Source organism: Thamnophis sirtalis, unplaced genomic scaffold, assembly GCF_051295495.1.
Source record: "Thamnophis sirtalis isolate CommonGarterSnake01/CBP01778 unplaced genomic scaffold, rThaSir2_p1.2 scaffold_4, whole genome shotgun sequence".
Classification (NCBI taxonomy): domain Eukaryota; kingdom Metazoa; phylum Chordata; class Lepidosauria; order Squamata; family Natricidae; genus Thamnophis; species Thamnophis sirtalis.
The window spans coordinates 73059991-73069525 of NW_028261384.1; positions in this window are offsets into that span (position 1 = coordinate 73059991).

A 9535-nucleotide genomic window follows, 5' to 3' on the forward strand; every position below is an offset into this window, starting at 1 on the left:
GGCCTAAAGGCGGAGGATAAGAAGGCCGAAAAGGTCTGCCCCAAGACTCATGTGGCAGCGGCCTGAGCCATTAGGGCCTCATCCTCTGCCTCATTCTTTAGTAGGGCAGCCGTCAATTGGTCGGGCGATATCTTGAACAAGATTCCCGCAGGGGGCACACAGCTCCATCAGGACGTGACCAAACTTATTGCAGCTTCACAATATGCGGTGGACGCCGCTCTCAATGCTACCAAATTCACCTCTAGGGCTCTAGCTGCGAATGTCATGTCTCACCGTTTGCTCTGGCTCCAACATTGGGAAGCGGACCAGAAGCACATATGGAAATTGGCTTCAGCCCCCTTTAAGGGGTCTAAATTATTCAGGGAGATCTTGGACCCCTTCCTTATTGAGTCGAAGGACAAGAGGAAGATCCTTCCTTCAACATCTATGAAGCAGGACCGCAAGTCTACCCCATATACGAGGAGGCAGTCCTTTCGGCCCTCAGAACCATCCACCTCCACTTCCTTCTATCCCCCTAATAGGTCGGCTGGGCAGCAGGGAGAGAGGGCTCAGGACAGGTCTTCCTTTCGTGACAGAGGCAGACAGCAGTTTGGTTTCCGCAAATTTAATCGCCGAGGCGCCTCCAACAGGCCCTTCCGGAAATCAAAGTGACTTCCCGAGCATGTTGACCATTGGGGGTCGACTTCAACTGTTCACCTCCCACTGGGCCCAGACAGCTCACGATGCTTGGGTTCTGCAGATAGTCCGGGAGGGTCTGTCCCTGGAATTCCTATCTCCCCCTCCCAGGAACTTTATCAGGTGCCCTACCCCCTCATGTCCCATCAAGAGGGAGCAGATGAACCAGGAAGTTCTCCACCTCCTGGAGATCAATACCATCGAGCAGGTACCCCCGGACCAGGAGGGGAGTGGATCCATCCTCTTCCTGGTCCCGAAGAACTCGGGGGTGGGGGTGGAGGACCATCTTGGACCTCAAGAACCTCAACAGGCACATCGCCTACCGGAGGTTCAAGATGCAGTCCCTCCAGTCCATCCTGGTGGGGATCCGCCAGGGAGACCTCCTCACCTCCATCGATCTGTGGGAGGCTTACCTACACATCCTAATTCACCCCCAACACCGGAAGTTCCTGCGCTTCTTTTATGCGGGCCGCCACTTTCAATACAGGGCCCTCCCATTCAGCCTCTCCTCGGCCCCCAGGACTTTCACCAAGGTCCTGGCGGTAGTGGCGGCCCATCTTCGTCGCAGGCCCATAAGGCTCCAATGCTACCTGGACGACATCATCATCCAGTTGTCATCCAAGCGGCAGGCCTTGCAGGACCTTCAGATTACCATGAGGACCCTCAGACACCACGGGTTCTCACTGAATTTAGAAAAGAGTCACCTTACCCCCACAACCAAGATCAACCATCTGGGGGCGGTGATAGACACCTTGTCCTGCAGGGTATTCCTTTCCCAAGACAGGTTAGAGGCCCTCAGGTCCATGACCCACACGGTGCTGCAAGCAAGGCAGGTTCCAATTGTCCTCCTCTCCCAGCTGTTGGGGAAGATGATCTCCTGCCTGTCGATCGTCCCCTGGGCTCGCCTCCACTCCAGAGCCCTGCAGTGGCTTCTCCTACCTCACCAGAGAGCCAACAGGAGCAACTCGCCAAGGCTAATTCCTGTGCCTCAGACCGTAAAGAGGTCCCTCCGGTGGTGGACATCTCCCGCAATCCTCAAGGGACACCTGTTCAAGGAGCCCGACTGGCTGGTCATTACCACCAACGCCAGTCTTGCCGGCTGGGGAGCGCACGTGGGACATCTCATGGTCCAGGGCAGGTGGTCCCCAGTGGAGTCGCGTTGCAGCATAAACCTTCTGGAGCTGCGAGCTGCGAGGTTGGCCCTTTGTCACTTCCATCGGTCCATACGTCACCGCCACGTCCTATTGATGACAGACAATGTGGCCACAAAGGCACATGTCAACCGCCAGGGCGGCACCAGATCCAAAATAGCAATAGCAATAGCAGTAGACTTATATACCGCTTCATAGGCCTTTCAGGCCTCTCTAAGCGGTTTACAGAGAGTCAGCATATTGCCCCCAACAATCTGGGTCCTCATTTTACCCACCTCGGAAGGATGGAAGGCTGAGTCAACCCTGAGCCGGTGAGATTTGAACCGCTGACCTGCTGATCTAGCAGTAGCCTGCAGTGCTGCATTTAACCACTGCGCCACCTTGGCTCTTCCTTCAAGTGATGATGGCGGAGGCAGAGGCCTTGGGACTCTGGGTGGAACGGCACCTGGACTCGATTCGCTCCGACCACATCTCCGGCGTGGACAATACACAGGCGGACTGGCTGAGCAGGACCACCATCGACTCCGCGGAATGGCGGTTGGATCCTGCTCTGTTCCAGCAACTGTCCTGAAGATTCGGACATCCACAGGTCGACCTCTTTGCGACCAAGGACAATACTCAACTACCTCGCTTCTTTTCCCGCTTCCACTCTTTGGGAGCGGAGGGAATGGCGCCCTTCGCTGCAGCTGGCCCCAGGGCCTCCTCTATGCATTTCCTCCTCTTCCCCTCCTTCCACGTCTTCTACTCAAGATCGTAGAAGAGAGGGTGGAGTGCTACTCGTGGCGCCCCATTGGCCCCGGAGGTCGTGGTTCGCCGACTTAGTCAGCCTGTTGGTGTCCCCGCCATGGCGGATCCCCCCGGATCGGGTCTCCCTCAGCCAGGGGGTTATTGTCCATCCGGAGCCCCAGTGGCTTCAGTTGGCCGTCTGGCACTTGAGGGGGACCTGCTAAGGGCTGAAGGTCTGTCAGACAGCGTTGTCAGTACTATCCAAGCGGCTTGACGTCCCTCAACTATGAGGATATATGACTCCACCTGGGCTACCTTCGCCAAGTGGCGCGAGGACTTACGAATCATCCCGGTCACTGCTCCAGTGTCTCGGGTACTGGACTTTTTGCAAGGGGGTCTTGAGAGGGGTCTTGTTCCGGCCACGCTCCGTCGCCAGGTGGCGGCCTTGTCCACCATTTGGTCCGGTGACCCTTTCCTTCCGCTCAGCAGGATTCTCAGGGTGCACTGCTTTCTCAAGGGTGCCTTTAACATCCGGCCTCCCACGGTACACCGCTACCCTACATGGCAGCTTTCAGTTGTTCTGCAGGCTCTCACTGCACCACACTTCGAGCCTCTATAAACAATTTCTCTCAGACATCTCTCTCTGAAAACATCATTCCTTATCGCCATTACCTCCACCCGTCGGATATCGGAGTTGGCGGCCCTTTCAATTCGCCAGGACTTATGTGTCGTCCACCCCAACAGGGTCGTTTTACGTCTTGATCCGACCTTTCTTACCAAGGTCAACATCTGGTATCATAGGGCGCAGGAGATTGTCTTGCCGAACTTTTGCCCTCGTCCGTCCCATCCGAGCGAGTGCAAGTGGCACAAGCTTGATGTGCGACAAGTTCTGAAGATCTACATCCATCGCACCTCAGAGTTCCGGAGATCCGAGACCCTCTTCATTTCTTTCCAGCCTGGGTCTTTGGGCAAGAAGGTTTTCTTCTTCTACTGTTGGCAGATGGCTCAGGGCCTGTATCGGATCGGCGTACGAGCTCCAGTCGAGGGCTGTGCCTCAACATATAACTGCCCACTCAACGCGCAGCGCTGCTACCTCAGCGGCTTGGGCCACGCAAGCCCCAATCGAGGAAATCTGCAGGGCAGCCACGTGGTCTACACTGTCACCGTTTGTTAGACATTATAGACTGGACACATTTGCCTCTCCTGAGACAGCCTTTGGCAGGCGGTTGCTTCAGACAGTGACTTCTGTCGTATCCCGGGACTCTGCTTCTGCCCGCCCAGATGGACATTAACTTGGGCATGTCCCACTGCTTGGACTCTCCAAGCGGTGCACAGGCGAAAGACTATTGGGTTTACCTGAAGGGTCCTTCTCTGTGCACCGCGGGAGAGTCCAACCCACCCTGGTCTGTCTGGGGATACCCAGCCGTCGTGTCAACATGGTGCTACTCATCGGTCATTTTTCAACTGCATCCTCACGGCCAAATTATCTCAAATTTCTGGGGATAGGTCATGCCAGGAGGCCAAGGAAAAGTCTTCGTCAGTTTCCAGGGCAACCAGACTGAAATAACCCACTGCTTGGACTCTCCCGCGGTACACAGAGAAGGACCCTTCAGGTAAGCCCAATGGTCTCTTTCAATGAATTTGCTTTCAATAAACTTGGTTTTCTTATTTTTTCATAAATCCCTCTGTTGATGAATATATCCAGGAAGGATAGTGTAGAGCTTTCACATTATTTTATAAATTTTGTTTCTTAAAAAATATATTGTCTTATATCAGAGGTGTAAAACTCAAGACCCATGGGCCAGATCTGGCCCATGGGGTGCTTAAATTCGGCCCATGAGGGCAGCCTGGAAATATCAAAGGACTGGCCCACGGTGCCTCTGCCGGACAAAATGGGCCGCATGCACCCACCACCCACATCCTATGTTTGGCCTCCCTTGCCTCCTGCAGCATTTTGTCACCATGCAGCCACAGGGAGGCCTCAGAAGGCCTCCACGCAGGCCATTTTTGGCTGGCAGAATGCTGATGGAGGGTGAAAATGAAGCACAGGAACAGCCTGGAAATATCATAGATCAGCTTGCGGTGCATCTGCTGGCCAAAACAGTGCATCCCCCACACACCCCATTTTTGGCCTCCCCATCCTCCTGCAGCACTCTGCCAGCCAAAAACAGGACACATGGCCTGTTTTTGGCCTGCAGAGTGCTGCTGGAGGCCAGGGAGGCTGAACACAGGCCTCAGGAGTCTCCACATAGCCCATTTTTGGCAGACAGAGTGCCAAAACGAGTGCAGCCCGTTGATGGCAGGAAAGTGCTGCTGGAGGATGAAAACAGGCCACACATGGTCCCATCCTATTTTGGCCAGCAGGGTGCTGTAGGAGATGTTCATCCTGTTCCCCCCCTCTCATTCCCTTCTTTCCCCTGCCGGCCCACAGAGAATTATAATGCTGATCCAACCTTCAAAGAAATCCAGTTTGACACCCCTGTCTTATATGCATATTCTAATTGACCCTTTTTTATTATGACAAAGAGGTTTTTATATCTTGGATTATATGTGAGAAAGTGTTATAGTTCTAAATGTTGCATCACATTGTCAGCTTCTGCTTTGCTGTTGCTTCAGCTGCCATGAAACGGGGAAGGAGGGCATGGTATTTTGGGTGGGGTTACTCGTTGTGCTGGAGGAATGTTCTGGAGTTCTCTGGATGGTCAGACTACGCATGCGTGGGTGTTTCCCGCCTGGACTAACGGCACCGACATTCCATCTTCGTGATGCCTTTTGAAGTTATCTCACACCTGACACTTGAAGGACTTATGATTGGACTAGGCCTATGATGCCAGGGGGTGTGGAATGGGCTATTCTATATATCAACTGCTTTCGCGCCTAATTAATCAGACTTCGCTATGCAATCGCTCTTTAACTATTTTTAATTAGTAAAAGTACATTTCATTTTCCACGTATGGAGTCTCATGGTCTTTCTTTCCTAATTATTAAATGGAGAGGTGCTGACAAGTAGCGAAGTCTCAAAATCACCTTTCCAGGAGATCACCATCTACCGTGGAGGGTGCAAATGTCTTCGCCAGCCAGCGGAGAAAAGGAGGGAGAACTCCCCACCGAACTCTTGCTTCATGAAGAATTGTCTCAGCTGCAGATATCAAGCCCGGCTGATCCACTTCCCCCCCGGTGGTCCACCTCGGTAGGACAAAGAGAGGAGGGGGCAAGCTGGGATGCGGGAGTTACCCGAAGAAGACACCAAGAAAGACCGCTGGAGGCGGAAGCCGAAAGAAGACCCCAGGGGAGAGATCAACCTGATTACTTGGAACAAAGGTACTTTGGGCAAATATGTGGGGAAGATGAAGAGGTCAGGAGGGGCTGGGAGCGAGAAAACCCACGCGCTGATTCACCCCCCCCCTCGAGCTGATTCACCCCCTCCTGCTGGGGCTTTTGCCAGACTAGGGGGGCCACCTCCCAGAAGACGCAGAATGGCTAAAATTCCCCCCTTGCCTGTGAGATATGATGGAAACCCTGCGAAACTGGGGTCTTTTATCATGCAAGTCTTTAATTACATGGAGATCTACGGCCCAGATTTTGAATCAGATACCATGAAAATAAGGATGATTTTACTATCATTAGACGGTGAAGCATCTAACTGGAGTACTGGTTTACATCAATCGACTTCCCCCCTCCTGAGGAATTTCAATAGGTTTATGGAGGCTTTCAAAAGACGCTTTGATGACCCTCCGCCTGCTCCTTTGCTAATCGATGGTGAACGGCACTTTCGTCAAATACTTGATTCCCGCAAGCGGCGTAATCGCATCCAATACTTGGTGGCTTGGAAGCATTTTCCTCCCTCTCATGCGGAATGGGTTGACAAGTCCCATGTTCATGCCCCCCGGCTGCTTCGGAAGTTTTATGATGCGTATCCTGACAAGCCTTAATTTTTCTCTTTTCCCCTCCCTGTTTCTTTTTGTGTTTTGTTGTTCGTCCGTTTGTTTGTGGTTTTTTTTAGGCCTGAACGCCTTTTTCCGGGGGACGGCCGGATGTCAGCTTCTGCTTTGCTGTTGCTTCAGCTGCCATGAAACAGGGAGGGAGGGCATGGTATTTTGGGTGGGGTTACTTGTTGTGCTGGAGGAATGTTCTGGAGTTCTCTGGATGGTCAGACTACGCATGCGTGGGTGTTTCCCACCTGGACTAACGGCACCGACATTCCATCTTCGTGATGCCTTTTGAAGTTATCTCACACCTGACACTTGAAGGACTTATGATTGGACTAGGCCTATGATGCCAGGGGGTGTGGAATGTGCTATTCTATATATCAACTGCTTTCGTGTCTAATTAATCAGACTTCGCTATGCAACCGCTCTTTAACCATTTTTAATTAGTAAAAGTACATTTGATTTTCCAAGTATGGAGTCTCATGGTCTTTCTTTCCGAATTATTAAATGGAGAGGTGCTGACATTGTCACTTATTAATTCTGACAGCAGTACTTTAATTGACTGAATTGATAGAATATTTTATTTAGTCAAATATGATTAGACAAACAAAAATTAGGTACACAATCACATACTTATTAGACACATTGTCTCCATATTCTAATTCAATGGAAATTATTCTGATTTGTTGGTAAATTATCCTTTGAGTTTAAAGTAAATAATAAGAAAAAGGACAATGAGTCTGGAGTTTCAGTCTTAGTGTATTCTGTGTGATTACTAGTTCTGGATCTTCTGAATGGATATGAAAATTGCTATAACATTAAATTAAACCACAATTTCATTTTCTGCTATTTTTACATCTGTAATTTTTTTGGAAGCATTGTAGTGGTGAATTGATAAGAGCATTTGCTCCCATATATCAGAGGTCCACATTTCTGTTGAGTTTTTTGTCTATGTTGTATATTGGAATCCTCGTAGTGATACAATTGGATGAAGTAGCATGTTGGGCTTCTATATTTTTGAACATACATACAAATATGGAAGGATTGTTAATTTTCCACCTTCTTTAGTGGTTTGTCCTTCCGTGGTCAGAATATTGAACCTTTTTCTGATCTGGTTGGTCAATATTGATTTATGTGATTTTCTTGGTTTCCCAATAATTCTTTGGTTTTCTTACGTATGTTTTATTTATTTACTTATTTTTCACTTTTCTGTATCACCCATTTCCCTCAAAGTGGGAGGTAAATAAATAAAAATTTGATTTGTCTTAAAGCTGTGATCTTGATGGTGATTGTCAACATCTTTATGTGTTCTAGACTAATGATTTGTAATAATTAATTAATGCATGATTTTTATTAATTTCATTTTAATTAATTTAGTTAAATTTATTTTAATTTACATTTAGTTGATTTAATTAATAAATACGTGATTTGTATTAATAGCTTCTTGAAGCCATCAATGATGTACTGGTATTTATGAAGTCTAAGGTGAGCACCTACCATATTTTTTGAAGTATAAGACACACCTTTTTCCCTCAAAAAAGAGGCTGAAAATCTGGGTGCATCTTATACACTGAATATAGCATATTTTGCCTCCAGAAACTCCGCCCCCTTCAGCAAAAATGGCCATGCATAGCTTGTAGGAGGCTTTCAGAATGCTCCTGGGGGCTGAGAAGGGCAGAAATGAGTGAAAAATGGGCCATTTTTGCTCAATTTTGCCCCACTCCCACCCCAGCTCCCAGGAGCACTCTATAAGCCTCCTAAAGGCTATCTATGCCCTATTTTGACAAAAAACGGGCTCATTTTTGCGAAAAATGGACTGTTTTTGGGAGGTTTGCAGAATGCAAAAACTTTTTAAAAAAATTTTCCTCTTCAAAACCTTGCTGCATCTTATACTCCAAAAATAAGGTAATATAAACATTTTTTTTGGCTGCTTTGTTGAGCTATTTTTCCATCAAACTACTCATCACAAAACAGTGTTTTTCTCACTTCAGCTTTTATTATTAATAGAAGTGAAGGTTTCAAGTATGCCATATCGGGTGGATGCTTTAATGTTCTCTCAATGTGCAGGCAAAATATATTTAACAATATTCTGCAAAATGATCTAACATTCTTCATGGAACTGGAAAACAGAAATACCATGTGTTTTGCAGCTGTAAAAGGCCATTTCTTTTTACAGATCTTTTTCCTTACAAAATTGTATTGTATGATTGTCTCCTGTGATTGTCTTGAAAACTCTGCTTCTGGGTATCCAGAAAGCTGTCATTTTTTCCTCGGGAGGCAAAAGAGATTTAGTTGAAACAGAAAAGATTATAACATAATTTAAATTACAGAGAGGGAATAGTAATTTCCAAAGAATACTCTTTTCTCATTTGTGGCCAAAGTAGATGATATAAGAATAATTTTTAAAAAGTGATAGTGGTGGCAAGAAAAGTGTCATTTCTACATCACTGTGTGCAGAAAGTAAATGCAGTTGTGTATTGAATTGGTGAGTGAGTATAATCTAGACTAAAGTCCAAATGTAGTTGTTTTGTATTAATCAAAAAGCTTCAAGTTCCAAGAATAAAAGTTTTAATGAGAAAATAGTATTTTAGTTTTAATAGTGGGCCTGAAGTCATGCATTTCAATATAATTTAAAGTCTTTTTACGGGTTAAAAAGAGGTGGGCTGCTGCCGGTTCACACCAGTTCAGGTGAACTGATTGTTAAGATTCTGTGCAGGAACTGTTGATTAATAGTAACCTTTAATTAATTGATTGATTGCACATACCGATTTATGTATTTGTGAATTTTTAGAAGATTTATTATATAGTAAAAAAGTGTAATAAACTATTTAACTACTTATAGATATTATAAATATTTATTTATCTCTCTCTCCTTCACTCCCTCTCTCCCTTTAATACAATTAAGTTAGGACACTCTATAATAATTAATTACAAATATAATAATTTATAATTGTGATTTACATATATAACTGTCTATATAATTGTCTATAGAAAATTGATATTAAAGATTGGATTTAATCAGTGACCTATATTACATTACCATTGTTAACTATC